Source organism: Pongo abelii, chromosome X (genome assembly GCF_028885655.2).
Source record: "Pongo abelii isolate AG06213 chromosome X, NHGRI_mPonAbe1-v2.0_pri, whole genome shotgun sequence".
Classification (NCBI taxonomy): Eukaryota; Metazoa; Chordata; class Mammalia; order Primates; family Hominidae; genus Pongo; species Pongo abelii.
In genome coordinates this window covers 6,609,474-6,625,372 of record NC_072008.2, presented here as the reverse complement: position 1 = coordinate 6,625,372, position 15,899 = coordinate 6,609,474, and the positions used below count along the sequence as shown (strand labels likewise).

Sequence of the window (15,899 nt, the reverse complement as noted above, 5' to 3'; positions counted from 1 at the left end):
TAGGGAAGTGAAGCTGGGCACTGAATTCTATGAAAACCCTTAAGCAATGAGATGCGGAGCTTCCAGGTGGGTGCACACACTGATGTGCTGGGAGGGTGGAGTGTCCACAGAGGGTATGGAAGTTCTTGGCCCCGTCCCCCTCCTCACCCCCAATGCCTTGCTCTATATGTCTCTTCCATCTGGCTATTCTTGATTGGTATCCAGTAAATAAGCCAGTAATAGTGACGTAAAATATTTTCCTAAGTTCTGTGAGTCATTCTAGAGAATTTTTATTGAGCCTGAAGAAGGCGTTGTGGGAACCCCCAAACTTCTAGCCCGTGGGTCGGGAATATAGGTGGTTTCTGGGACTTGAAGTATGGCAGTCCTGTGGGACTGAACCCTTAACCTGTGTGGTCTGTGCTAACTCCAGGTAGTTAGTGTCAGAATCGAATGGAGCTGTTGGAAACCCAGTTGATGTCAGAGAATTGCAGAATTGGGATAAGAAAGTGACACATAGATGATACCAGAAGTACTGTTTGAAAACACTATATGACCACACATCTTGTTAAATTTGTAAACTAAAAATAAAATCCTAAGCTCTCCACCAACTGGTCAGATCCCATCTTGACTGAGGGAACCCCAGAGAATCCTGAAAAACTGAGTTCTGGCCGTGACGGGAAGGGAAGTTGTATTCGTCCGTTCTCATGCTGCTGATAAAGACATATCCGAAACAGAGTAATTTACAAAGGAAAAGAGGTTTAATGGAGTCACAGTTCCACGCGGCTCAGGATGCCTCACAATCATGGTGGAAGGCGGAAGGCACGTCTTACATGGCAGCAGAGAAGAGATAAGGAGAGCCAAGCAAAATGGTTTCCCCTTATAAAACCATCAGCTCTCATGAGACTCATTCACTACCATGAGAACAATATGGGGGAAACTGCCCCCCATGATTCAATTATCTTCCATGGGGTCCCTCCTCCAACAAGTGAGAATTATGGGAGCTACAATTCAAGATGAGATTTGGGTGGGGACACAGCCAAACCATATCAGAAGTGAAACATACCTCTTTATACCTCTTCTCTTTTAGAATTTAGATACAACTGACCAGCATTAATGTTAAAAACTTCTCCACTGCAAGACTGACAAGACTCTGTGGCAATCAGATACCAAATTATAAGTAGAACCTCAGGCCATGCGAGGCAAAGGTTAAGTCATGCCTCCAGGCCATCAGTCTTCCCATACAGCATCCTTATCTTAATCTAACCATTCTTTTCTGCTGACTCCAAGTTCCAGAAAGAGTCTTAGTTTGTTAGCCTGCTGCAAATTAAAGAATCTCAGAATCCACCTATAACCTGGAAGCCCCTGCTTCAAGTTATTCCACCTTTCAGGTCAAACTTATATCTACCTTCCACGTATTGATTTATGTCTTTGCCTGTAACTCCTGTCTCCCTAAAACTAAAATGTAATCTGACTGCCTTGGGATCACTTACTCAAGGCTTCTTGGGTTTGTGTTTTCCCTGGGCTGCGATCGATTATGGGCTCAGAATAAACATCTTTAAAATATTTTATGGAGTTTTTTTTTCCATTGATCAATTTCAATTTCATTAAATTCAGTCCGATGGTAACATTGGAGCAGAAAAACTGGAATCTTTAACATGGCTATATACTGAATAGAACATGTGTTCATTGTTTGCAGAACTTTGTGAAACAGAGCCAGCCAGTTATCTGCAAGACAGAAAACACTTAGGATTTTTCTATCCAAAAAGATAAATCTAACTTTCAAGGCCACCTGGATTTCTCAAAACCTTGAAATGAGAAGAATAAATCTTTTTTAGTGAAACGATTTGGGAATGCAAAGTGGAATTTTTTTTAAAGCATTACAATAGAAGAAGGGTTTTACATTAGTAGGGAGAATTTTGTTATAGCTATGCAGATAATAATAATTGTTGCATATTCTTTAGGTAAGTACCTCTTATCATCATAGGGTTCTCAAGCAATGCCAATTTTGTCCACCAGGAGACAATGTCCAAAGACATTTTAATTGTTAAAGGTAGGGGAGTGCTCTACTGCTGGCCAGTGGGTGGAGGCCAGAAATGCTGCTAACCATCGTGCAATGCACAAGACAGCCCCATCACAGAGAATTATTGTAATCACCCTATGGGTTCTTCTTGCCCACTGCACAGACAAATCAATCTACTGAGATCGTAGCATTGCAGTAATAGAGAAAGAATTTAATTGACATGAGACTGGTCCATGCAGGAGAACTGCAGTTATCACTGAAACTAGTCTCCCTGAAGGCTTAGAGGTTAGAGGGTTTTATAGACAATTTGGTGGGCAGGGGCATAGGGAATGGGTACTGCTGCTTGGCTGGGGATGAAATAATAGAAGTGTAGAAAGCGATCTCCATGCACTGAGTCCACCTCTGGGTAGGGCCACAGGAACAGTGCAGTAATGAGTCCTGGGTCTGGGTGGGGTCAGCCTGAAAAACAATTCAGAAAAAAACAACAGTAGTGATGTTTTCTATAGGAGCGATTGGGTAGGTCACAAATCTTGTGAGTTGGCCACATGACTCCTGAGCAGTAAGGGATGAGAGAAACTATGTCTATCTTTTGACTCCTCATTAGTCTTACAAAGGTGGTTTCAGTCCCTACAAGGGAGGGAATTATTTTTAGGGAGGGACTATAATCATTCTTATTTCAAAGTTAAACCATAAACTAAATTCCTCCCAAAGTTAGCTTGGCCTATGCCCAGGAATGACCAAGGACAGCTTAAAGGTCAGAAGTAAGATGGAGTCAATGATATCAGATTTCTCTTACTGTCATAATTTTGCAAAGGCGGTTTCATTATCAGGCCTCAAATATCAATAGTGCCAAGGTAGAGGATTCCATCCCGTTAGAGACTCCTGAAAAGTTGCCAGTCCCAAGATTCTAGCTTCTCCATTGTCTTCTTCTTCTCACGATCTTACTATATTTGAATGAGGAGGTGGGTGTCACAAAAAAAGGATGTTTTTAAAGGAGGAAGGAATATTTTCAATGCAGTGTTCTGAATTCTTCAGTCTGAAACATCAATCCCTGAGATCTAGGCTTCTCTGAAAAGAGAGAGAAAGAAAGATTATTTTTATTGTTTTTAAATTAAAAAAAAATTAAAGGAAATCAGAGGCAAGGTTTTACATGGGAGCTTTGATGGATATACTCCCTCAAAAGAGGGCTCCTGGTTTGATCTAGGAATTAAGTCCTACAAAGAGAAGGCAAGACACTGACCTAACTATCTGTCTGCCCTAAATATTTAAACAAAAATAGAAATCAGCAGGTGTAGAAAAGCCAATACATCAGCTATGTCCCTGTTACTTTTGCAGTGTGGCCAACACCCAGCCTGTCCAAGAAGGAAGCTGAAATCCTGTGGTCCTTGAGTAGTCTTTATGGGTCAGGGTCAGCATTTAGAGGGCAATCAACTAGATTGTGCTTGAAATTACAATTTGGAATTGTACCTATCAAATTGGGCCATGGAATTTCAGAAAACTGATAACCCACAAGCCCAGTTTAGACAGTCAGTAAAACCCCTTGGGGAGAAATTTTAAAAATGACAGCATAACTTAATTCTCCACTTTTATTTGTCCAAATGGTTGGTTTCCTTTCTGCTTAACTGTGCAAACAAGAAGAGCTAAAGGAGAAACCACATGACCAGGTATGAAGCTGAAATATTCACTTTAAAGCAAGTTACAATGAGTTACAGAATACTCCCAATAAAGGCCCTTCCATCACTGATAATAACAGAACAAAAAAAAAAATCTCCTTGAAATCAGCATTCTGGACTCCGAAAGGTATGTTATTTTAAGAGTCCACAGAAAAATGTCAAGTGGGGGGAATATTCTTTGTGATTCAATGAGTGTGGGTTTCATTCTCCTTTGAAAATGTGGATTTATGAAGGCAGGCAGAGCTGAATTTTATAAATATCCTTCATTTTCACCAGGAGGGTCATTACTCTCCACGATGCAGTGTGGTTGAGGGCAATCTTGTCAATTCTAACTAAGTATGAAATCAAAGTTTTTTAAATCAAGATACATAGAAAAACTTACAAAACCAGATTTCTTCAGAAAATAATTTGTAAAGAGAGAGAAAAGTAGCTGGAGAACAGAGTTCATTCAAAATGCTAATTCTAATGTATCAATTGTGGTTACTTTCAGACTATATCCTTGTCTGCCAAGTCAGCCAGTTCAGTCTCAGCTAATCCAGCTTTTTTAAAGCCATCAAATAACATTAGAACCTTCTTCCATGAATTAGTTACCTCTATGAACCCCAAATATCTGAGACAGGTCTTAGTTAATTTAGAAGGTTTATTTTGTCAAGTTTGAGAACACGCACCCATGACACAGCCTCAGGAGGTCCTGATGACATGTGCCCAAGGTGGTCAGAGCACAGTTTGGTTTTATACATTTTAGGGAGACATAAGACATCAATCAATATATGTAAGATGTACATTGGTTCCGTCCGGAAAGGCAGGACAACTCAAGCAGGGAGGGGCCTTCCAGGTGACAGGTATATGAGAGACAAATGGTTGCATTCTTTTAAGTTTTAAGTTTCTGATTAGACTTTCCAAGGGAGACAATCAGATATGCATTTATCTCAGTGAGCAGAAGGGTGACTTTGAATAGAATGGGAGGCAGGTTTGCCCTAAGCCGTTCCCAGCTTGACTTTTCCCTTTAGCTTAGTGATTTTGGGGTCCCCAAGACTTATTTTCCTTTCACATCTCTTAGAAGAGTTATTTCAGTGGTTCAAAAAAGCAACCCAACTAGCTTTGTGTAATGACATGATTTGGCTGTGTCCCCACCCAAATCTTATCATTAGTTGTAGCTCCCATAATCCCCATGTGTCGTGGGAGGGACATAGTGGGAGGTAAATGAATCATGAGGGCAGGTTTTCCCATGCTGTTCTCATGATAGTGAATAAGTCTCAGGAGATCTGATGATTTTATAAAAGGCAGTTCTCCTGCACATGCCTTCTTGCCTGCCACCTTGTAAGACATGCCTTTACTCCTCTTTTGCCTTCCACCATGATTGTGAGGCCTCCCCCGCCATGTGGAACTGTGAGTCCATTAAACCTCTTTTTGCTTATAAATTACCCAGTCTTGAGTATTTCTTCATAGCAGTGTGAAAGTGGACTAATACATGTACATTTTGGGAGATTCATGGCATTGAGAAAAGTGGATTCTTATTGAGCAAAATTGAGACTCAGATGTGGTGGGTGAAGCAACTTCCCTTGTGTGATTCTGCATCTGTGGGCTTGCAGTGGAGAATAAACTTCCAGAGTGCTGTTGAATCCAGTGCATAAAAGAAATTCTGATCAGACAGGAAGGCTGGGATTAAAAGTGCATTCTCATTTGAAAGATGGAATAATAATGCACTTAACAGCTTCCCCAAGGAAGTTATTCCCTTTCTATTCATATTTTTCAAATCAAGAATGTAATTGCAAAACTATTTATAGGCTGTTTGCAGTAAAGTAACTAAATGATAATTCCACTTGGATATACAAGGTCAGACTGTGTGTTAGCGAGTTACCACAGAAGGCATGTGGATAGCAGAGTGACACATGGCATAGAGGTGGGGTGTCATTGCATGAGATTCACGTGCCAGCCTTTTATGTCTACCCAATTCTATAATAATTTCCTTTCTGAACTAGAAATCAATTTTGCATAGTTTGCGATTTTGTAAGTGGCTTGTGCAGCTTAACTGTGGCACCTTCTTGGTGCCATCTAAACTGCTGGATTTCCATGCCTAGGTACAGTAGAATTCAATGAAGGACTGGTGTAACTAAACATTATTATTAACACAGCAGATGCTCAATATTGTCTGAAGAGGCCACCTCTTGTCTTGATTCTATTCAGACTGTTCCATTCAAAGTGCATGAGTAGGTTTTTTTGCATCCTTGATAGTTTGTTATTTTAATATGTGCCTTCTCAGTTGATGGAAAAGGTTTAATGAGAAAAATGAAATGCCATTCATGTATCATGCCTAGTAGAAGAGATATACAGATATACATATATATATTTTATTTCTTATTCCTGTTTTATTCTGCCGTCTTCTGACTTTTTGTAACAACTGAAGCATGAAATCTGGATTTGAGAATTGGAACCATAGAATCTACCGTTATAAAACATCCATCTGACCTAGCAATCCATTACTGAGTATACACCTAAGGGAATAGAAATAATTCTACTATAAAAATACATGCACTCATATGTTCACTGCAGCACTATTCACAATAGCAAATACATGGAATCAACACAAATGCCCATCACTGATAGACTGGATGAAGAAAGTGTGGTTCATATACATCATGGAATACTATGCAGCCATATAAAAGAATGAGATCACGTCCTTTACAGGGACATGGATGGAGCTGGAGACCATTATCCTTAGCAAACTAACACAGGAACAGAAAAACAAATATTGCATGCTCTCAGGTATAAGTGGGAGCTAAATGATGAGAACACATGGACACAAAGAAGAAAACAACAGACAGCATGGCCTACTTGGGGCTGGAGAGTCGGAAGAGGGAGAGGATCAGGAAAATAACTAATGGGTACTAGGCTTAATACCTGGATGATGAAATAATCTGTTCAACAAACCCCCATGATGCACCTATGTAACAAAGTTGCTCATGTAACCCTGAACTTAAAAATACACAAAAAAGCTAAACATCTATCTATTAGAAAATCTGAATTTTGTGTTTACTATTTTCATGGCAACAGGCTAGGTGCTGGGGGTAAATAGCGCATATAATATATATGTGGCTGGGCGCGGTGGCTCACACCTGTGATCCCAGCACTTTGGGAGGCCGAGGCGGGTGGATCACAAGGTCAGGAGATCGAGACCATCCTGGCTAACACGGTGAAACCCCATCTCTACTAAAAATATAAAAAAGTAGCCGGGCATGGTGGCGGGTGCCTGTAGTCCCAGCTACTTGGGAGGCTGAGGCAGGAGAATGGCGTGAAGCCAGGAGGCAGGGGTTGCAGTGAGCTGAGATTGTGCCACTGCACTCTAGCCTGGGCGACAGAACGAGACTCCGTCTCAAAAAAAAAAAAAAAAAAAAAGACATATGTGGTTCCTGCCTTGAGTGTCCATGCATAAATAAAATAAAGCTGGACCCCTACATCATACCATACACAAACTTACCTCAAAATGAATCATAGGCCTAAATATGGGAGCTACATTATACAGTTGCTAGAAGAAAATCTATGACTATTTCTTCCTGACCTTGGGTTAGGCAATGATTTCTTAGATTTAACACTAGAAGCACAAATGACAAAAGAAAAAATTCAAACATTAGACTTTATCAACATTAAAAGTGTTTGCTCTTCAAAATACACAACCAAGAAAGTGAAAAGGCAACATACAAAGATAAAATATTGGAAAGCCACATATCCTATGGGGGATGTTATCCAGAATATATTGAAAAAACCCTTAAAACTCAATAATAAAATAATACATCACCAAATTGAAAATGCAAAGGAACTGAAAAGACATTTCTCCAAAAAAGATAAATGAATAGCCAATAGACACACAAAAGATGCTCAATATCACCATCATCATCATCATCATCATCATCATCATCATCATCACTATTATTATTTGAGAGTCTCACTCTGTTACCCAGATTGAAGGGCAGTGTTACAATCTTGGCTCACTGCAACCTCTGACTTCTGGGCTCAAGCAATCCTCCCACCTTAGCCTCCTGAGTAGCTGGGACTACAGGCACACACCACCATGCCTGGCTAATTTAAAAACAATTATTTTTGTAGGGATGAGATCTCACTATATTGCCCTCGCTGGACTGGAACTCCTACGCTCAAGCAGTCCTCTTGCCTTGGCCTCCCAAAGTGCTGGGGTTATAGTCATGAGCCACAATGCTTAATAGTATTAGCCATTAGGGGGATGTAAATCAAAACCACATTAACACATCACAATCACTAGGATTGTTAAAATAAAAACAGCAGACAATAACATGATCATAAGGATGTGGAGAAGCTGGAGACCTCATATATTATTTGGGAGTGTAATGTTATGCAGCTGCTTTGATAAAATAGTCTGGCAGTTTCTCAAAATGTTAACATAGAATTTGACACACCAGTTTTTTTTCTTTTTTTTATTATACTTTAAATTTTAGGGTACATGTGCACAACGTGCAGATTTGTTACGTATGTATACATGTGCCATGTTGGTGTGCTGCACCCATTAACTCGTCATTTAACATTAGGTATTTCTCCTAATGCTATCCCTCCCCCCTCCCACACCCCACGACAGGCCCCAGCATGTGATGTTCCCCACCCTGTGTCCAAGTGTTCTTATTGTTCAATTCCCAACTATGAGTGAGAACATGCGGTGTTTGGTTTTCTGCCCTTGTGATAGTTTGCTCAGAATGATGGTTTCCAACTTCATCCATGTCCCTACAAAGGACATGAACTCATCCTTTTTTATGGCTGCATAGTATTCCATGGTGTATATGTGCCACATTTTCTTAATCCAGTCTATCATTGATGGACATTTGGGTTGGTTCCAAATCTTTGCTATTGTGAATAGTGCCACAATAAACATATGTGTGCATGTGACACAGCAATTTTACTCCTAGGTATTTACCCAAGAGAAGTGAGAACACTTGTCCATACAAAAACTTGCACATAAATGTTCACAGCAGTCATTATTAACAATAGCCAAAAGGTGAAAACAACCCACATGTCCACCACCTGATGAATGCATTGATGAATGTAATACATACACACAATGGAGTAAGGAAAGAAGTACTAATACATGCTAGGACATGGGTAAATTTTGAGAAGAAAGCCAGTCACTAAAAAAAAAAAAATCATATACTGTAGGGGCAATAGGAGTTCTTTTTTGTTTTTATTTTTTTAATACAGACGGGGTTTCACCATGTTGGCCAGGCTGGTCTCAAACTCCTGACCTCAAGTGATCCACCCGCTTTGGCCTCCCAAAATGCTGGAATTACAGGTGTGAGCCACCATGCTGGGCCCGGAGTTCTTGTTTAAGAAGAGCTTTGGTTTTGCAAGATGAAAACAGTTCTTTGTATGGATGATTGTGATGGTTGCACAACAATGTACTTAATGTCACTGGATTGTACACTCTAAGGTGGTAATTTTATGCCATGTATATTTCATCACAATTAATATTAAAATAAAGATAGATGGAATGTATATAATATGATTTCACTTATATGTACTATCCAGGAAAGGCAAATCTATAAAGACCCAAAGTAGTTTGAGAGTTTGTTAGAGTTAGGGGAAGGATGGGATGAAGGAAACAGGTAATGACTGACAATGAGCATGAGTTTTCTTTTTACAGTGATGGACATGTTCTTTTTTAAATTTAATATTATTTTTTAGAGATAGCATTTCACTCTGTTGTCAAGGCTGAAGTACGGTGGTGCCATCACAGCTCACCGAAGTCTTGACCTCCTGAGCGCAAGCCATCCTCCCACTTCAGCCTCCTGAGTAGCTGGGACTAAAGATTCATGCCACACATCTGGGTAATTTTTTCATTATTTGTAGAGATGCAGAGGGTCTCGCTGTGTTGCCCCAGGCTGGCCTTGAACTCCTGGCCTCAAGTCATCCTCCTGCATTGGCCACTAAAAGTGCTGGGATTGTAGGTGAGCCACTGTGCTTGGCTGGAAATGTTGTAAATTACAATATGGTGACGGGTGCACAGCTCTGTGAATATCCTAAACATCACTGAAATGTACATTTAATGCATGTGAATAAGATATGGAGGTTACGCCTCAATAAAGTTGTTACAAAACCAAACCACAATGGCATGTATACTTATTAAGCCATAATTATGGGTAATTGTCACCTTGGCTTAGTCATTTGTAACCGGTTGCCATTTCATTGAGGAGATGCTTAGGCACCCCAAATAAGAGGGTAAAAGAAGAAAATTGTTCATGATATGTGAAAACCATAAGGGCAAGGGCCAGATTCTGAAATGCCTAAGGCGAATGTCAAAATGAGTTTATGTAGGACCAGGAATGAGGAGACACCTAAAACAAGAAAAGAGATAAAAGAGAAGAGAAGACAAAGATCCTGTTTCATTTATCTGAGGCAAAACAAGCTCATTTCCAAATTATACGTCCATGTATTAAAAAAAGAAAACAAAAAAAACCCCTCATGCCGTACACAAACTTGCCACAAAATGAATCATAGGCCTAAATGTAAGAGCTACATTATACAACTCTTAGAAGAAAACCTGTGACTATTTCTTCCTGACCTTGGGTTAGGCAATGATTTCTTAGATTTGACACTAGAGGCACAAATGACAAAAGAGAAAAATTGAAAAATTGGACTTTATCAATATTAGAAGTGTTTTCCCCTGAAAAGACACAATCAAGAAAGTGAAAAGACAACACACAGACTAAGGTGAAATATTGGAAAGCCACATATCCTATAAGGGACATTATCCAGAATATATAAAGAACTCTTATAACTCAATAATGAAAGAATAAATAACCAAATTGAAAATGCAAAGGAACTGAACAGACATTTCTCCAAAAAACATACATGAATAGCCAATAGGTACCCGAAAGGATGCTCAACATCATCATCATCACATCATCATCATCATCATCATCATCGTCATCATTATTACTACTATTTGAGACAGGTTCTCACTTTGTCACCAGGTTAAACTGCAGTGTTATGATCCAGGCTCATTGCAACCTCCTCATGAAATCGAAGTGCGTCTCTAACTTTCCACAAGCCAAGGAAACCCACCACCAGCTGACTGATTTTCTTTGTTTCCAGGAACCATGGGGTGGAAGTACTTGGTCCTCCTTGTGACTCTAATGGCAACACAGGAAGAACAGATCTCTGGAATGCCGAGTAACAGCTTTCCTAGAAGGGCTCTTTTCCACACAGGCACGGGCGATCAGTCATGAGAGCCCAACGTTGACCAGAGATGTCGTAGGCTGGTGGGGTAGACATCCTGCCATCCTGACCATGTGGGCCAAGGCTTCTGCTCCCTAAACAGAACAGATGTGGGAGGGAACACAGTGAGGGCTCCCAGCCAGCACTACAGACACATCCTGTTAATTCTTGCTTTGGATGGTATCCTTATTACTGGCTGGCGGCTGGGCTAATCCAGTACTGACACACACGATACGATTCCTAAGGTGGTGATAGAGCCTGGATCTGTGTTCCTGCCCAAATTTCATGTGGAATTGTAATTCCCAGTATTGGAGGTGGGGCCTGGGGGGAGGAGATTTGATCATGAGGGTGGATTTCTTGTGATAGTTTAGCACCATTCCTTTGGTGCTGTCCTCAAGATAGTGAGTGGCTTCTAGTGAGATCTGGTGGTTTAAAAACTGTGTGGCACCTCCTCCTCTTCTCTCTTACTCCTGCTCTGGCCATGTAATGTCCCTGCTTCCTCTTCTCTTTCCACCATGATTGTAAGTTTCCTGAGGTCTCCCCAGAAGCTGAGCAGACACCAGCATTATGTTTCCTGTTCAGCCTGCAGAACTGTGAGCTAACTAAGGCTCTTTTCTTTATGAATAACCAGTCTCAGGTATTTCTTTATAGCCATGTGAGAATGGACTAATAGAGAGGGATATGCCATCATCGTAGATTTGGGTGACCCTTCACTGTAATTTTCATGACCTCCAGGAGCAGTCATCAATAGCTTAAGAATGGTAATGTTATCAGGGTGTGGTTACTCAGGAGGCTGAGGCAGGAGGTTAGCCTAAGCCCAGGAGGTGAGGGCTGCAGTGAGCTATGACTGCACCACTGCACTCCAGCCTGGGCAACAGAACAACACGCTGTCTCTAAATAAATAAATAAAAGTAAATTTTGTTTTTGTAGTAGATATATGAACCCTCAGACACTCCCCCACCTCCCTCAACTTTCCTGAATGGGTCTTGCAAAGAAATATGAATAGCTTTTTATGCTTGTCTCTTCTCTCTCTAATAGATTTCCCCACTCATTTTAACTCACATATCCCTGTATCTTTAAGTATTAACAACAATGGAAATCACCATGGGGTTATGACAGAAGCCACTTCATTCTATGTTTTAAAAGAACGAACACATAATACCTATCTTATACCTTATTTTTCACGAGTTTATCCTCTAATAAAAGAAGGGCCCAAGAACTCCTCATCAAGGTGTTCGTTATCAGAAAATGTTTAAGAGACCTACCCTCTGTGTAAAATCTACCCACCCCAGTCCCTTTTAGTTAAACTCCAAGATTCAAAGAGGCGTAAAAACATTTCTCGTGATAGAATATTACAGTTGGGGAACCTTTAGAGAAAATTTTCCCTAAGCTACATGTCCTGTAGATATTTTGTTTACCAGACACATGATCAATTTGGTTGTGCATCCCTGGTAGAGGCCAATGTTTATTGCTCCCACTTTCTCTTATTTTAGGAGCTCGAGTCTCTCCTCAGGCAATGCCTGGACAGCTGGACAGTTAAACCTACATAGAGCCAAGGTAATAATTACTGGTAATTACGACTATATATAATTGTGTTTTTTCAAGGGATTTGAGCCCTAAGGGGTAGTGTTGAGTGTTTAGCTTTAAATACTGACTCTGAAACTTATTAGCCATAGACACAACTCAATCCTTATTCTCTTTAAGCCTTCAAATCACATAAAAATCAGAATAACAAGACAGTGTGTGTGTGTGTGTGTGTTCCACATTTATTCAGATGTATTTCTGGTCAGAGGAGACTTTCATGGAGTACTAGATATTATTTTTTCTTTCTATCTATCTATCTGTCTATCTATCATCCATCTCCCTATCACCTATCAATCATCTATAATCTATCAACCTATCCTTATTATCTATATGTATACCTATCACCTATCAATTTATCTATTATCTATCTGTCTGTCTGTGTATCTTTGGTCAGGATTTAGGCACTACATGAGAGTGATCAGCAACTGCTGTAATCTCAGAAGCCAAGTTAAGCATATTCCATGTCTATTACAAGTTCCTTAATTTTAAACCCATAATTTGGCAATTATTCAGTATGATTGCTGTTACTCTTCTGATTTGGGAAAGTTTGCCTGGTTAAATTTGGACAAATCATTACATTCTATAAAATGATCTTTGCAGCATGTTGATGATGTTTAATTGTTACATACAAGAGTGTGTTTCAACCTAAAATATATCTTTGAAGTTCCATGACATTTTTTTTAGAAATGAATCTAGCGGATGATGATGCATTTTCTACGCCAAAGGAAGAAAAAAAATCCCACAAAAGAAAATTATGCGTTTTGGGTCACACTTGATTATTTGAAGGCTATTTGCATAATGATAGAATTTCATTTGTTAAGAGTTCAGAGTGCCTGCTGTTTATTCCCCACTTGAAGTCATAATCTTGTTTGTGATATCGCAATCATCGCCACAGCAACCAATTGTGATTCAACAAATTGAGGGTTATGACAGGAATCAAGTGAGAACAGAAGGTAGGATGGGGGGAGGGGAGTGGATAAACTTTCCCAAAAAGAGATTTTTTTAAAAATCTCAGTGTTTACTTTAAAGTAAAAGAAGTCTTGCTGGAAATATTGTCCAGTGAATCATGGTCTTCACCAACCATACACTTATTTCTGAATCATACTCACTAGCCTGCAGGATGCGCAACAGAACTGCCATTTTGATTTGTTAAGATGTTGCTTCTAACAATTTACAGGTTGTGGTAGCGAGCCTTTTTCTTTCCTGAAACTGACATTTCTCTGTCAAGCTGTTGTAAATTTGTAAAGGTATCCCCTCTAGACTTTTCCAAAGGATAGAGGTGAGTTCATTCTATGTTTAATTAATTTTCTAACCTCTGTGATTAGCCTTCCCCAAAATTACATGGTAGGAAATAAACTGGACTCGATTTAAATTCTGATTTTGTGACTCTGTTAATAATAGTCTTTCAAGTAACCCACCGGTGGCAAGGGTCCAACTATCAAATGATGAATATATATATTATATATCTTTTCCTGACCTTCCTTCAAAGTAAAGTTTGCTTCTGAAACATGGCTAATTTTTTTTTTCAAGTTTTAATGTAATGTGTTTTCTAGAGACTGGGGTTTGAAAAATGAATCTTTCCATGTCTAAAGTTTTAAGATCTTTCCTCAGTCAGTGTTTTAGAAAAGTGAACATAGAGAGGAAATGTTGATCAAGGCTCACTGACATTCGTTGACATTCTAGGCAACACTCACAGACACGTGCATCCAATCCCACTTAACAGTTTTAGAATACTCTGATGCGAAGATTGGTTGTTTCTGCATATTCATAGGAGTTCAGGCCAATCAGTTATTTCTGCAGGTAATAATGCAGAGGGATAGACTGTGGAAGAGGGCATCGGGAACTGCACTCATATTTAAAGTGCTTATGACAGGCTGAATTTCATCCCCAAAAATTCATGTGTGGAAGACCTAACCCCCAGAATTTCAGGATGTGACTGTATTTGCAAATGGAGTCTTTAAAGATGTGATTAAGATACAATGAGGTCAGTACGGAGGGCTCTGATCCAATAGGACTGATGTCCTTACAAGAAGAGAAGATGAGGACAGAGACCCACACAGAGGAATGACCACGTGAGGACACAGGGAAAGGACATCATCTACAAGCCAAGGAGAGAGGCCTCAGAAGGAACCAGACATGGTCACACCTTGATCTCGGACCTCCAGCCTCCAAGACTGTGGAAGAATCAATGTCTGCTGTTTATAAGCCCCCCAGTCTATGGTATTCTGTTATAAGCCTGAAATGGACTAAGACACCCCATAAGAAGAGGAGATGAGGACACAGACACACACGGAGGGACGACCCTGTGAAGACACAGGGAGAAGGTGGCATTTATAAGCCAAGAAGAGAAGCTTCAGGAGGAATGAACCCTGGGGACACCTTCATCTTGGACTTCCAGCCTCCAGAATGTGAGAGAATAAATTTCTGTGGGTTAAGCCACCCAGTCGGTGATATCTTGTTATGACAGCTCTAGCAAATAAAGACAACAGCCAATAAATTTTTAAATTTTATTTTAATGAGATTCCATTCCTTATTTGGACAGTATAAAGAGTGAAAAGTGATTATGTCCCTGATTGTGAGAATAGGGCTTATGAAACAGAACAATTAGATGGACAAGAAGGTAGGAGAGAGGAAGTCTTCCTAATTCTATGATGAGCCTTCAGGATCTGTACAGAATTGATGCTAAGGCATTCAAATTGTCTTCAAAAGTCTTACAATGTGAACTCATACTGTGATTGCCCTGGGTCAGGAAACTGGGAGCAGGTTATCCCACACTTTTTTTTTGAGCGAACAGTACCATGAGGTTAAAATTTCAGCTATCAGCCTGGGTACGATGACTCATACCTGTAATCCCAACACTTTGGGAAGCTGAGGTGGGAGGATCACTTTAGCCCAGGAGCTCAACCCAGGTGAAAGAATTGCTTGAGCCCTGGGCAACATAGTGAGACCTTGTCTCTGCAAATTTTTTTTTTAAAAATTAGCTGTGCATGGTGACCTGTGCCTGTAATCCCAGCTACCCAGGATGCTGAGGTGGGAGGATTACTTGAGCCCAGAAGTTGGACGCTGCAGTAAGCTATGATTACACTACTGCACTCCAGCCTGGGCAACACAGTGAGACTCTGTCTCCAAAAAATAATTCAGCTATCAAAAAAACAGTAGAAATTGCTTTAAATCCTACAAAAATATTTTAAGTGACTTCATTTATAAGCTTTGTTGTCTCTTCAGGAACATTTTATCATTATAATGTAATGTTCTGGGGGACAGAAGCAGGGGCAAGATTAATGAAGTAGAGCCTATGTAGGCCATTTTAAACATTTTGACTACCCAAATGTTAAATTAAAAAAACAAATAAAATAATTGCAAGATTTTAAGCAGAGAAGTGGCCCAATCGCCCAAACTAAATTTTG

General features: G+C 40.0%; 1 long non-coding RNA gene across 3 annotated transcripts in view; it reads left to right on the top strand.

The window, feature by feature from the left end:
• LOC129052881 (uncharacterized) overlaps positions 1-13,963 on the top strand; it is a 61,097-nt gene extending 47,134 nt beyond the window's left edge. For all 3 annotated transcript variants that reach the window (XR_008518007.1, XR_010138986.1, XR_010138985.1), the window contains one exon: positions 12,402-13,963. This is a non-coding gene — a long non-coding RNA (uncharacterized LOC129052881). The remainder of the gene's footprint in view (positions 1-12,401) is intronic.
• Positions 13,964-15,899: the final 1,936 nt, after the last annotated feature.